Source organism: Balaenoptera borealis, assembly GCF_965194805.1.
Source record: "Balaenoptera borealis genome assembly, chromosome: 4".
In the NCBI taxonomy this organism is placed as follows: domain Eukaryota; kingdom Metazoa; phylum Chordata; class Mammalia; order Artiodactyla; family Balaenopteridae; genus Balaenoptera; species Balaenoptera borealis.
In genome coordinates, this window is record NC_138861.1 from 59168731 (window position 1) to 59184763 (window position 16033).

Below are 16033 nucleotides of genomic sequence, written 5' to 3' on the forward strand. Positions count from 1 at the left end.
CTTGTAACACTTATAACATCATCTATCAGGCATCATAATTTTCCATGTGCAATAGAAACTTACCCTGTCCTTTATTCTACTTCTCTTTATTTGAATTCTCCTCTATAAGAAACAAAGCTCTTTACTTTGATGCTTTTGTATCCTTCACCCACCCTGACACATGCCCACCACATGGCAAGTGTGTTTCCTTTCCCCCTTTTCTTCCTTCCTTCCTCTTCCTGTTCTCCCTCCCTCTCTTCCTTCCTTCCTTCTTCCTTCTTTTCTTCCTTCCTTCCTTCTACTTTCCCTTCTTCCTTTCTTCCGTCCTTTCTGGTATTTGGATTGTGGTAAAGATTTTATGTGAAGCTTTGATATATTTAGAGTTACTTAGAATTACTCTTTTAAGTTTATCAGACCAGCACTACTTCATAGTGGAGAAGCAAGAGATGAGTCTGAAGACATTAGCCAGGTCACATGATGTAGCACTCGATTGCCATAATAAGTTTGGATTTTATCCAGAAAGTAACAGGTGGTTAGTCACACATATTTATTGAATATTTACTATGGGCAAGCACTGTTCTAGGCACTAAGGATATAGCAGTCAAATGGGGTCCCTACCTTTAGGGTGCTTATATTCCAGTGGGGGAAGACAGATAATAAACACAGAAATAGGTAGTGATAAGTGTTATGAAGAAGATAAAAGAGAATATTGTCAAAGAGAGTGCCTGGGTTTGGGGATGGTTGTTCTAGCTAAGGAGGTCAGATCAGGCCTTTCTGAGGTGGTAACATTTGAGGTAAGAACTGACAGATAGAAAGGAGGAAATGTATTCCAAGCACAAGGAACAGCAAATGCAAAGGACCTGAGAAGGAACGCATCTTCAGGGAGAGAGAAAAAGGACAGAGCTGTTGGACCATGGTGGCTGGGGTATGAGTAGAGTGAGATGTATATGAAGAGTTTGAAGGGTGGCCAGTTCATGTAGGGATTTCAATGCTGTATTAAGAAATGCAGATCTTTTTTCTGGTTCAATGGGAAACTTTGGAAAGTTTTAAGTATGATAGTTCATCTAATTTGTACTATTAAAGAATATTCTAATGGTTGTCCGGAGGATAGACAGTAGTGGGGCAAGTCTCGGGGGACCAGTTAAGAGGCTTTTACAGTCCAGGGATGAGATTAGAGTGGCTTGATCCGATGTCATAACAGAGGGTCACATGGCCAGTAAGTGGCTGAGAGAAACTTGCTTATGTCTGAGCAGCAACTGAAGGTTGTGTAGGAACTCAGATTGATGATGGAGAGGAACAGTCTTTACAACTAAGAGAGAAGCTGCTGGGTTTCTGAGGCTGGCTCTCATTTTATTTCTCTGCTTTAACTCATGATCATGCAGTTTCATTATGACAAATTTGAAAAACTAGAAGGAATGTTTATTTCCCAGAAAAATATCAACAATCAAAATTGAAAAAAGAAGAAAGGGAAACTACTGATGAGAATGAAAAGATGATTCAAGATCTATTGAAAAGACCCAGGCACAGATGGTTTCAGAGCAATTATCTAATCTTTAAAGAATGAATAATTCTATTGTTTTTCAAGTGATTCCAAGCCATGTAAAAAGACAGGTATCTCTCCAAATGATTTCATGAAATCATCATAACTATAATACTGAAACCTGAGAAAGGTAGGAAAAAATATAGACAAATATAGACAAATCTCTTTTATGAATATAGATGCAAAAATTACACATAAAATATTAGCAAAAATAATCTGGTAATGAATCAAAAGAATAATACATTTTGATCAAATATTTTTATTTTAGGAATTTAAGGATAATCAATAGTGAGAAATCTGACAACATACTTTATTATTTCAGCAAATCATATAATCATTTTAATAGATACGGACGTTTTCAATAAAAGTTAACTTTCATTCCCAATTAAACTAGAAGTAAAATGGAAACAAGGGAATTCTTTGGGGTAGTACATTTTAGCTGACAACCATTATTTAAAAAATTAAGCTTTCTTACCTTTATGATAAAATACAAGTATTCTGAACTTGCTAACCAGCTGATTGCAAACAGCTGGCCAGGTAACCACATAAATTTCCAGAGAACTAGTTAGCCAGACAAGTTATCCTTTTTTAGCTAACCACCAAGCTCTTTTATGTTACAAAATGCTCATGACGTTCTCCTAATTACTGTGATATGAGATGCTATGAGACCTTAGTTGTTTGCCTAACAGTAGGAAACTGTACACTGTCTAGACTGAAGGTCTAGGGGATGAATGCAGCCTAACCTGATGATTGACTCTCACCTGTAGTCCTATGTCTTTGTTTACACACTAATTACCATTGTGACTGGTTATTTCCAGTTTTACTACAGAATTAATTAAAATAAAAACAATGCACCAAAACCTGACAATCCTAAAATCAAATTATAACAACTATTTCTATTAAAATTTGGAACCAGTTGGGGATGTCCTCTCTCACCATTATAATTAAAACTGATTGGGAGGTACTAGTGATGTAGTGAGACAATAAAATATAGTAATTGATATAAATATTAGAAAACAAGAGTGAAAACAAGCACTTTTTGCTGATGATATGATTTTATATTTAGAAAACCCAAGACAGCAGTAAATAAAACCACACAAGAATTAATAAGAAAATTTGGTTAGGTAATTGCTACAAGATTCTTATACAAGAATTGGTCATTTCCTCTATTTTAACAATAAGCACTGAGTAAGGGAAATACAAAAAATAGCATTTATACATAAGTTACAAAAACTACAAAGTACTTAGAAATAAGTTGTAAAGGAAAAGCACAGGAATACTATGAAGAAAATTATAAAATCTTCTTGTATGACCTAAAACAGGATTTGAACAAATGGTTAAGACAATGTTTTTAAATGAGAAGGAAATGTAATAAAAATGTCAATTTTCCCTAAATTAATATAAACTGATGAAATTTAGATTAGAATACCAACGACGTTTTAAAAAAACTCTTTGGGATTGGGTAAAATTATCTTAAAATTTAGGAGTACGACTAGGTGCCTAATAATAATCAAGAAAAGTTTGAAAACATAGACTAGCAAAGGAGGGACTCTCTTATCAGATGTTAGAATGTACTATGAAGCCACTCAAGTCAAAACAATATGGCAGTGGCATAGGAATAGACAAATAGATAAATGGGTCAAATAGAGAATACAGAAATAGATCTTAGTGTATAAGAGAATTTAAAATGCAAGAAACTGGTATTTTATTATGTTAGGAGAAGTTAGAATTATTTAATAAATATTAAACTAGAAGAAATTTAGCAGAAAGTAAGATTTGACCCTTATATCATATACAAATATAATTTTAAGATTATCTAATATTGCAAATGAAGAAAAAATAGTGTAATAAAATTCTGGGAATTTAGAAGTTGTATTGTGTGTGTATGTACTTGTGTATGTATTTTTTCCCTTAAACATTTTTGACTACATTTACACATTTAATGTAACTACCTATTTTAAAATCGTGTTTTGTTGATGGTTTCCTTTGCTGTGCAAAACTTTTAAGTTTAACTAGGTCCCATTTGTTTATTTTTATTTTTATTTCCATCACTCTAGGAGACAGATCCAAAAAAATATTGCTGCAATTTATGTCAAAGAGTGTTCTGCCTGTGTTTTCCTCTAGGAATTTTATAGTATCCGGTCTTACATTTAGGTCTTTAATCCATTTTGAGTTTATTTTTGTATGTGATGTGAGAAAATGTTCTAATTTCATTCTTTTGCATGTGGCTGTCCAGTTTTCCCAGCACCACTTATTGAAGAGACTGTCTGTTCATCATTGTATATTCTTGCCTCCTTTGTTGTAGATTAATTGACCATATGTGCATGGGTTTATTTCTGGGCTCTCTATTCTGTTCCATTGATCTATGTGTCTGTTTTTGTGTCAGTACCATGCTGTTTGATTACTGTAGCTTTGTAGTATAGTCTGAAGTCATGGAGCATGATATCTCTAGCTTTATTATTTGTTCTCAAGATTGCTTTGGAAATTCTGGGTCTTTTGTAGTTCCATATAAATTATTTATTCTAGTTTTCTAGGATTATTTGTTATAGATCTTTGAAAAATGTCATGAGTATTTTGATAGGGATTGTATTAAATCTGTAGATTACTTTGGGTAGTATGGTCATTTTAACAATATTAAGTCTTCCTGTCCATGAACACGGAATATCTTTCCAACACATCTATTAATTTCTTTTTTTTATAAATTGAAGACCATGATTTTGCACCAATATCTTCATTTCCAGTCCAACATCACATATATAATCTAGTTTTTTTCCTTTACATCCTCATTTGAAAGTTTAATTGTTTAAATTTCTTTTACACATATTTTTGGTGTTAATTTTGAATAATATATTTTATTTTTATCCCATTTTGGTTATTTGCCATCTTCAATCAGAGAGACTGAAAAGAAAATTTAAAATTAAATATTTATTGTTCAAAATATACAAACTTAAATAAGATAGAAGAATTTAAAATACTTAAACATTCAAATTAATTTTTTATAAGTTTGTAGAATTTATGGTTCTGAAGTTATTATAGCTTAAAATTGCATGAAGACTTCAGGGACATCCTTTATTTACTTATATGATTAGTCCTCCTTATGCAATCAATTTCTCATCTCTGCCATCATGCACACCCCTGTGTGATGCCCTCCTCACTGTACCCATTATTACAACCTCCTGTGTAAGGCTGCTCTTCCATGGGGATGCCCTGCTCACCCTGCTGGGGCTCTGACTCCCTGTGCCTCAAGGTGGAGGTGACCTCTTATCCTGCCTGGCTAAGCAGCTTCTTGTCCTTCTTATCTTCCTAAGATACCAACTCCATGCTCTGGGCTGCCATGGCTCACCCTCTCCCCATTCCTGAGGTGTGGATGCCTACATCTCTTAGAAGTGGGCTCATCTAATACGTTTAGGACTGAATTGTTCAGGAAAGGAAAGCAGGAAAAAAAAAATGGAAAAGAAAGGAAGAGGAAGAAGAAGAGGAATAGTTCATTTGTTTTTAACCTTCCATCAATATATTCAAAGATATTAATTTCCCTCTAAGTATTATTTAGGTGCATCTCACAGATTTTAATGTACGGTACTTTCATTGTTATTTAGTTCTAAGTAGCTTCTAATTTTCTGTTTAACCCAAGTGTTAGTCATTTATTTAAATAACATGAGACTTTCAATCAAATTATGCATAAAATGGAAACGTAAAAGTCATTTTACTTGTTTTCTCTAGGCATGTTAAGAGCCAGTGATCCCTTTCTGGCTTAACAAAGAAAGTCAACAAGTATTTATATCTTTAAGATGCCATTTTAAATATTATCACCAGGGCAACACATTATAAGCCAACCAATCAGCATTATAAGCCTCTTAGAGATGAGGAACTATTTCCTCAGGATATAACAACAGTTTCTGAAGTCTGGATGTCTTACAAATCTTTGTTATAATTAAAGTTGTCAGGTCAGTTTTTATGATGCAGAATATTCTATGTTTTTCTGGCAGCTTCTGGGGGAAGTGGAAATATTTGCTTCTTATTTTGCAAAGACTTTTCACCAGAGTTAGAAGAGTCTTTAGTTTTTCAAGGCTAAATGTTGAAATGTATGAAAAGAAAAAGAGACAGTTCTGAAAAGCCCCAAATTCAGTTGGAATGGGTTATATAAAATTTGCATCTATTTTAGTAACTTTTAAAGTTTTAACCTGAGAATTAAGTGTTCTATATCTTTGCTCTTTTGTTTTCTACTTAAGCTATTAATTTCTGAAAATAGTGACTTAAAAATTTCCAAGTAGATGGTTAATTTATTTCATTGTTCTATCAGTTCTTGTTCCATATATTTTTAGCTATATTACTAAGTACATATATGTTCATGATCATTGCATCTTCTTGGTCCTTTGTTCCTGATGCTAATATATACTACCCCTATATATCCCATATGATGTTTTTCATATTATATGTTCTTTTTTTGTCTAGTGTTAAAATTGCTATACTGGATTTCTTCTGGTTTATATCTAACTTGTTTAGCTTTTCTCATCCCTTTTAAAAAATAGAGTAAAAAACTTTTAACTAACCACCTGACTCAAGAACTAAAACAGTAACAATTAAATCTACCTAGTGCTTCTCTTCCCCTTCCTCCTATTCCACCCATCTATTTCCCTCAATGGTAATAGCTATGCTAAATTTTGTGTATATCATTACCTTGTTTTAAAAAACTATTTTATGAAATATATGTATACATACATCATACATACATATATGTACTATATATATGTAAACGAAGTATTGTTTTTTATTATCTGATTTTGAACTTTAAAAAGAGTGTGCACATTGTGTGTAGTCTTCTGGGACCTGCTTTTATCACTCAACATTATGCTACTCATATTCATCCATACTCTGTGTTACTGCATCTCATTAATTTTTACTGCTGTAAAGTATTTCACCATTTGAAAATATCATCCTATCAAAGGATTTTAACTTTTTTGCTATTACAAACAGAGCTGTCATGAACTCTTCCTGTACGTGAGTTTCCTTTGGGCACACACTTAGGAGTGGTGTTGCTAAAGCATAAGTTATGCAAATATTCAACTTGACAAGCTGATTTTATTTTGTCCTTTATTATCTATCTATCTATCTATCTATCTATCTATCTATCTATCTATCTATCTATCTATCTATCTATCATCTATCATCATCTATCTGTGCTGTGTGCAAAATACTGTATGTAATCATCACTTTATTTTCAATCTTTCCACATCGTTTTGTTTTCAGTGTGGGTCTTGTAAGTAACAGTTGTTGGATTTTTTCCCACCATATAAACCAAGAGTTCAATTTATATTTGTAATAACTGCTGTTATTTAGAACTTATTCTTGTTATTTTACTTTATACATTCAGCATTTTAGGCTTTCTGATAAGTATGTAGTAATATCTCATTGTGGTTTTAGTTTGTATTTTCCTAATGGCTAATGATATTAAAAATCTTTTCATCTGTTTATTTGCCATCTGTATGTCTTCTCTGGCGATATGTCTCTTCATGTATTTTGCCCATGTTCTAACTGGATAGTTTTTTATTTTTGAATTTTGTGTGTTCCTTATATATCACAGACACCCATGCTTTGTCAGATATGTGGTTTTCAATATTTTCTCCAAATTTGTAGCTTATCTTTTCATCCTCTTAACTGGGTGTTTCACAGAGCAGAAGTTTTAAACTTTAATGATGTACAATTTATCTTTTATTTATTTATTTTTGCCTCACCTGCTTCAGGTCTCTGCTCAAAGTTTACTTACCCAGCAAATTTTTTCTTTTATGGATTTTGCTTCTTGTTTCAAGTCTAAGAACTTGTTGCTAGTTCTAGATTTCAAGGATTTCTTCTACCTTTTTTTCTAAAAGTGTTTATAGTTTTATGTCTTACATTTAAGTCCATGATTTATTTTGCTTAATTTTTGTATAAGGTGTGAAACTTACATCATGGTTTATTTTTTGCCTATGAATGTCTAATTGTTCTAGCACCATTTGGTGAAAGGGCTATCTTTCCTCCATTGAATTGCTTTTGCATCTTTATCAAAAATCCATTAGACATATTTGTCTGAGTCTATTGCTGTATTCTGTGTTCTGTTCCATTAGTCTATAAATCTATCCTTCTGCCATTGCCATACAGTCTTGATTATTGTAGCTATATAATAAGTCTTGAAATTGAGTAGATGGATCCTTCCACTTTCTTCTTCTTTTTCAAAATTGTTTTAGCTGTTCCAATTCCTCTACATTTACATATAAATTTTAAAATAATCTTGTCTATATATGCAATAGATCTCGCTGGGATTTTAATAGGAATTGCATTAAATTTGTATATGTATTTGGGGAAAATTGACATCTTTACTATGTTGAGTTTTCTGGACCATGAACATGGTGTGTCTCTATATTTCTTGAGATTTTCTTTGACATTTTTTCATTAGTGTTGTGTAGTTTTCAGCATAAAATTTCCAGGCATGGTTTGCTAGATTTATACCTGAATGTTTAATTATTCAAATGATTGTCAGTGGTATTGTGTTTTTAAATTTTGGTGTCTATGTTTTCATGTTAGTGTATAGAAATAAAACTGATTTTCAATATTTATCCTGTACTCTGTGATCTTGCTGAATAACGTATTAGTTCAAGAGGTTTTTGTTTGTTTGTTTTTTAGTTTTGTAGATTCCTACAAAGTTCCTTTTCTTGAATTCCTTTTCTTGCCTTATTTCATTTGTTAGAACTTCCAGCACTATGTTGAATAAAAATGGTGAGAGTGGACATTTTTGTCTTGTTTCTGATTTTGGGTGAAAGCATTTAATCTATTACCTTTAAGTATGATGTTAGCTGTGGGGTTTTGTTAGATGTTCTTTATTAAGTTGAGGAGGTTCCCCTCTATTTCTATTTTTCTGAGAGTTTTTTTAATCATGACTGAGTGTTGTATTTTGACAAATATCTTTTATGCATTGATATGATCATATGATTTTTCCTCTTAGCCTGTTAATCTGCTGGTCTACACTGATTGATTTTTGAATATTGAACCAGCCTTGTATACCTGGAATAAAATCTACTTAAACATGGTGGATAATTCTTTTTGCACATTGTTTAATTCTAAATGCTAATATTTTGTTAAGGAATTTCATGTCTATATTCATGAGCAAAATTGGTGTGTAGTATCTTCTTCTTCTTCTTTTTTTTTTTTTTTTTTTTTTGTACTGACTCTGTCTGCTTTTTGGTATTAGGATAATACTTCCTTCCTAAAACGAACTGGAGGGTTTCCTCTTCTATGTTCCAGAAGAGATTGTATAGATTTGGGGTTAAATTTTCTTTAAAAATTTGGTAGAATCCTTCAGAAAACCCATCTGTTTTTTTTTTTTAATTTTTATTTATTTGTTTATTTATTTATGGCTTGTGTTGGGTCTTCGTTTCTTTGTTATTTATTTATGGCTTGTGTTGGGTCTTCGTTTCTGTGCGAGGGCTTTCTCTAGTTGCGGCAAGCGGGGGCCACTCTTCATCGCGGTGTGCGGGCCTCTCACTATCGTGGCCTCTCTTGTTGCGGAGCACAGGCTCCAGACGCGCAGGCTCAGTAGTTGTGGCTCACGGGCCCAGTTGCTCTGCGGCATGTGGGATCTTCCCAGACCAGGGCTCGAACCCATGTCCCCTGCATTGGCAGGCAGATTCTCAACCAGTGTGCCACCAGGGAAGCCCAACCTATCTGTTTTTAAAAATAGACTTGATTTATTTTAAAGTAGACTTTATTTTTAAGAGCAGATTTAAGTTCATAGCAATATTGTGCAGAAAGTACAGAGTTTCCCAGATACCCCCTGCCCCTTACATATATAGCCTCCCCCATTATTAACAACCTTCACCAAAATGGTACATATGTTACAATTGATAAAGTTACATTGACACATCATCATCACTCAGAGCCCGTAGTTTACATTAGGGTTCACTCATGTGTTGTACTCTCTATGGGTTTGGACAAATTTATAATGACATGTATCCAGAGTTATAGTATCATTGCCCTAAAAATTTATATGCTCCACCTATTCATCCTTTCCTCCCCCTTAACTCCTGGCAATCCGTGATCTTTTTATTGTCTCCATAGTTTTGCTTTTTCCAGGATGTCATATAGTTGAACTCATATAAGTATGTAGAATTTTCAGGTTGGCTTATTTCTCTTAGTAATATGCATTTAAATTTCCTTCAAGTCTTCTCATGGCTTGAAAGCTAATTTCCTTTTTAGCGCTGAAAAATAATCCATTGTCTGGGTGTATCACAGTTTATTCATTCACTTACTGACAGATATTTTGATTTCTTCAAAGTTTTGGCAATTATGAATAAAACTGCCACAAATATCTGTGTACAGATTTTTATGTGGACATAAGTTTTCAATTCCTTTGGATAAATACCAAAGAGTGTGATTGTTGGGTCATATGGTTAGAGTGTGGTTAGTTTTATAAGGAACCACCAAACTGTTTTCCAAAGTAGTGATATTTCTTTTTTGGAAGTTTTAAAATTATGAATTCTATTTCCATAATAGTTATAGGGATATTTAAATTATTTAACTAATATTGGATGAGTTGTGTGTTCTTCTTTGTCTGTCCTGTCCATTCTGCTATGAACCATCCACTGAGCTTTTTATTTTGGTTTTCGTATTTTATAATTCTAAAATTTTCATTTGTTTTTTCTTTATATCTTCTAATTTTTTTGCTGAGGCATATTTTGCATTTGTTTTAAGCATGTTAGTAACTCTTTGATGAAGCATTTTTATGATGGCTGCTTTAAAATCTAGCATCTCTGTCACCTCATTTTTGGCATCTGCTCATTGATGTTTTTCATTCAGTTTAAGATCTTCTTGGTTCTTGATATCATGAGTGATTTTCAACTGTAACTTAGACATTTTTGTATCATGTTATATGACCTTGGATCATATTCAAATCTTCTGTTTTAGCTAGACTTTCTTGACACTGCTCTGAGGATGCCACCCCACTGCTTCTAAGTGGAGATAGGAGTCCAGGTTCTCCATCTAGTTTCCACTGACACCCAAGATGGGGAAGGAGCTCCTCTTTACCCCTGGATGGGGGTGGGTGGGAGTAATATCTCCCCACATGGTCTCCACTGACACAATAGTGGGGTGTCCATGTTATCAGTGGGTGATGAGGAAAGTTCTGACTCTCCACTAGGAGATACCTCTGATACCACCCCTGAGGGGAAGATGGGGATAGCTCATTACTGCCAAGTGGAGATGGAAGTTCTGACTCATCCCATGGTCCCCACTGACACATTGGGGGAGAGGGCTTGTTATTGCCTGGCTCTCTGTTGGATTTCTGCCCCTGGTGGTTGTGTTGGGGTGCCTCATTACATCCTTGCAAGAGTGGAAAACTAGACTTCCCACTTTACTTTTTCTATCATGGATAGTGCTGGGACCACAGTATTTTTGGTGTTTGGCTGGACTAGAGTAGTCATTGTCTGAAAGTTTTCTGTCTTACTAGATTACTCCTTTCCTGGTCCTTTGGCTAGAGTGAGCAAGCTTTTATTTTAATTTTATTTATTGATTCATTTGTCAGGACTCATTGGTATTTTCAGGTTGCCATCTTCTTCAGCTCCGAGTCTGGAGCTGAAGAAAACCCATGGAATTCACCACTGTGTCATTCTTCAGGTCATGAGGTCCCTAGCTGGTCTGCCTTCTCTCTACGTTTCAGAGTTTTCTTACATTAGTTTTATATCTAATATCCAGGATTTTTAGTCATACTTAGTGGGAAGAATAGAGAAAATCCAGAAGTGGAGGACCAGGGTGGGTTTTAACATTTCCATTTTACAGAAGAAAGAGCTGATGTTAAAAGATGTTAATGAATATGTTTAAGGTCACACAGAAAGTGAGAGATAGAGCAGGATCAAACCTAGGCTGTGAAGTCCTGAATGTCAGAGTTGAGGAGCCATCCTTTTCTAGTACCTTTTCCAATATTTGAATCCTCTCTCTAATGTCCCTATCAAGTGGTCAACATTGAAGCCATGCAAGAAAGTTCTGTGACTCCTAATTTCCTGCTGCTTGCACCAAAACATGGTCCCTCGTTGGGCAGCATAAATCTCAATTTATTGTATGGGATAACATGTCCTGTTATTTGATATTTCCATAATTCCTACTCCTGTGCAAGGCACAATGTTGATGACCAGCAGCTACCAAGGCTTGACCTTGGTATTAAAGCCCAGCCTGGATAACTCTAGGCAAACACTGTCTGAGATGTATGAGAAAGAATGGTCAACTTCACCTTTTCTTTTATATCCATCTCTCCACAATTCACTAGTCTTCTCCAGTGTAGAGGATAATGGTGATGCTCTGCTCAGATCCCCTTGGATACCATTTTACTATTTTTGTGCACCACCTGGGTTTTCTGTGCTTTCCAAAGACAGCATTTATAGCCTTTCTCTGGACTCACTGGCTCCCAGAGCCTGGTTTTCCTAAAAGGCAGAAAGCTGAAAGTACATGGAAATTATGTCCCCTGGGGTGACCCATTTGGGAGCAGGCAACTATATGGTGTAACTTATATTCTGACTTCCTCCCAGAGAACAGGCTGAAGCTGCTCTCTGTGGGGATTGTGCCTGGGGTGATATTGCTGCTTGGCTTCCCCCCCTTTTCCCATCCCACCCCTGCTTCCTCCCTCATTTCCCTTTGTAGCACTTCTTTAATAAATCACACAAATCCTCTTTTCAGAGTCTGCATCTGGGGAACCTGACCAAAACAACCATCAAAGAAGTTTCAATGTGGATGCTTGTTTATCTGTAACGTGAGGGTGTGTAGCATAGTTACTGTGGTCACTACTGAGGAGGAATAGGGAGGAGTCATGGCCAAGTTGCCTTGATCTTGTCGTTATGGAGACAGACGTGCCGGGCTTCATCACAGGGCTGCTTTCCTCCAGGTATGATGTTGCTGTGGAAACACAGAGCCTGAAGCCTCAAAGAACACTCTGTTCCAATCCCAGCTGCTTTATCCATCTGCTTTGTGTCTCATTAGCAGACGGAGCCTAGTGAGACAGGAGGCTTTGACCACATCTCTGTTCAACCCAGTTCTCTAGAGAAGGCCCCACCCCTGGACTTTCTCCTGGGTGAGTGGGAATCTTGGGGTATTTTAGGGTAATATTTGCTAAATTAGATGGAGACAAAATCTTGTTGTGCTGCATGGTTTTCAGAATGACTGCTGGGAATCTCACTTACTGCATATTTATTTCAATCTAAGTTCACGTGGATCCATCTTAGACTCAGTCTTATTTTCAGCTTGTAGATTCTTTCAGCATTAACCTTCCTGTTCCCAGAAATGAGAATAATTATGCTAACTCATGGTTAATGTTTCCTATGGTCAAGAAAGCAAAATTTTAAGCAGAGTAGTTATGGGATGAGTTATCTTTCCATGGTGATGGCACTGATGCTGGAATCTGACCACAGGTACCAATGTGGCCCAAGGCTATCTCCCCAATGGTTGACAGTGGTTCTCAATTACGCTGCAATGTGGAGATACAACCTCATGGTTAAGAGCATGGGCTTTGGTGTTAGATGGTGTCTTAGTGTGAGCAGCAACTATAACAAAATAACAGACGGGATGGCTTATATTACAAACATTTATTTCTCATAGTCCGGAGGCTGGCAAGTCCAAGATCAAGGTGCTAGCAGATTTAGTGTCTGATTAGAGCCTTAGTTCTGGTTTGCAGATGGCTGGATTCTTGCTGTGTTCTCACATGGGGGAGAGAGAGGGGACTCTGGGCTCTTCCTCTTCTTATGAGGGCACTAATCCCATCATGAGTACTCTACCCTCATGACCTCATCTAAACCTGATTATCCCCCAGAGGCCCCACCTCCAAATACCATCATATTGGGGATTAGGGCTTCAATATATGAATTTTAGGGGGGGACACAACATTCAGTTTGTAGCAGATGGTTTTAGGTTGACTCGAGTTAAGGAGAGAGTCATGAAAAAGAGATCTCTTTTATTGTAAAAAGTTATTTATTTGTCATTTAGAAATGGCAATGACTGCTACTTTTCATTGTTTTTGTTACTATTGTTGAAATCAAACTTTGCCAACTAATTAAAATTTCTAAAGTTAATTCCTGACATTTTATTGCCTGCATCTCTTAAAGGCATCAGCTAGATCTGAGAGTCAAGATTAATTTTCAGAGAAAAACATCAATATCAGTTAGGGTTCAGGCAGGTAAACAAATCATTCCAGGTATTTCAAACAGAACAATACTTAATACGGGGAATAAACTGCCTACAGAAATCATTGAGAAGAAGCCAAAGTCAAGAGGACAACCATAGCTATAGTCTATCCAAGGGGCCAGAGAGATTCTGATGCCTCCCAGAGGCCCGGAACTGATAGGAAACTACTGCTAGCCTCATAGCTTCTCTGCAGCCCTAAGGGGGTGAATTTCAAGGGAACATGGAAGCTATTATTAAAACCCCCCATTTATGAAGCCCACGTATCTGCTAAAGCTAGCAGAAGGAGAAGAGTAATTCTATCCCCTTTCTGCCTTCTATGTCTTGCATGAGTGTATCTCACTGTTGTGGGATAAACCATAACCCTGCTGGCAACTGAGTTTGTGACATTTAGTTCTCAGGCTTTCTGCCCTTGTGATATAAGGGAGAACAGAGAAGGAAATGGAAGAGTGTGCAGGTCCAATAGGCAATATCTGGTTATTGTTCATTTTATATGCCTAGTCCCCAGCATCCTAGTTTTATTTCTCAGCACTTATAATTGTGAATGGGATTCTGATGTTTGTGAACTGGATGTTTCTAAATAGGCTGCTGTAATTATGCTTTTGCCCTTGTGTGGCTCTTTATATCCAACAGAGAAAATTCATGATTATAAACACAATGGATTGTTTGATTTTTAGGTCAACTAAAAGTCAGCCTGTATTTAGTTAAAGCCGAGGACCTGAGACTCAACGATTACACTACCATTAACTATCTGGGATGGTAGGATAACAACAGCAATCGTGATAATGATGATAATGATAGCTACTGCTTGTCTTTACTTTTGGCCCCTGTTCTAAGTGCTTTACATCTACTAACTCATCGCTCCTCACCAGTCATATGTGGCACTATTCCCGTTTTACAGATGGAAGCACTGAAATATCAAGAGGTTAAATAAATTTCCCAATTTCATACAGCAGAACCAGGATTTGAATCTCAAACTCGCTCTTAAACACTACAAAACACACAGAAATTCTAACAGTCATACACGATTTTTATTCATTTGTTACTTTATTCTAAATTATTTTATTGGGTTCCACCGAAGTGTAAGTTTTCTCTGACTCTCCCTTCTGTTTACTCTTGTATTTTATGATAAAATTAGTGGTTAAAGTTTATTGAGAGCTTTCTGTGCTAAAGGATTTGCAGGTAATATATCATTTAATATGCAAAACAGCTTTATGAGGTCTGGAGAGGGTAAGCAATCATTTCAGCATCACACAGCAAGGAAATGACAGAGCTTGGATTCAACCTCTAACTTTGCACTGACTGGCCAATTCAGTAGCTACCAGCTAAATGCCACAACTGAGCACGTGAAGTGTGGTTAGCCTGAATTATGATGTGCTGTAAGTGTAAAATGTCTGCCAGATTTCGAAGACTTTTCACACTGTGGTGCATCTGGGAGATGCTGTGGTGTGAAATAAGACTTAAAACCTCATTTCCAGCCTCAATCTCTTCTTAGTTCATCTAAAAGTTATTGAGCCATGTTGACTACTGTGATTGGAGAAGACTTTATTGAGTGCCAGGGACTTGAGTTGGAGGTGGGGTGGGTTTGGGGGGTGGGACTCGAAGGATAGGATACATTGCATTTGTTAGAAATGCCAACAGCATTCTGGGGTTTAGGAAGCAGATCAATCTTGCTGGAGTGATGTGTTGTAGCTGAATCTTATTTGCTACAAATCACTCACCCTGATTTTTGCCAAAAGGGGGTGTTTATTGGATGGATGCAAGGTTGTCTCCTACAACACAGGAAGGTAGTACGGCTGGGTCTTAGGTGGGACTGAAACCAGGGCTTTGAAACCTGCCAGGAACAAAGGAAGCCACTCTTTCTTTTTTCCTGGAGTTGCCTAGTCTAGCAACTCAGTTTCTCTCTCTGCTTTGTTGTCCCTTTTCTATGTTGACCCGCTTTTTCTGCTTCCCAGCATATGATGGAGAACGCTTGACTGACTGGAGTTGCTGGGTCCCTGTTCAAAATTAGTTGAGGGTGGCTTCCCTGGTGGCGCAGTGGTTAAGAATCTCCCTGCTGAGGCAAGGGACACGGGTTCGAGCCCTGGTCCGGGAAGATCCCACATGCCACGGAGCAACTAAGCCTGTGCACCAGAACTACTGAGCCTGCGCTCTAGAGCCCGCGAGCCACAACAATCGAAGCCCGTGCTCCTAGAGCCCGTGCTCCACAACAAGAGAAGCCACCGCCATGAGAAGCCCACGCACCGCAACGAAGAGTAGCCCCCCGCTCGCCAGAGAAAGCCTGCGCACAGCAACAAAGACCCAACGCAGCCAAAAATAAATAAA

The 16033-nt window shown here is 36.5% G+C and overlaps 1 long non-coding RNA gene across 1 annotated transcript; it reads left to right on the forward strand.

The window, feature by feature from the left end:
- Positions 1 to 4415: 4415 nt before the first annotated feature.
- Positions 4416 to 16033, forward strand: LOC309628134. The gene is made up of 2 exons (XR_014244194.1): positions 4416 to 12605; positions 15664 to 16033. It is a non-coding gene; the product is annotated as an uncharacterized lncRNA (long non-coding RNA).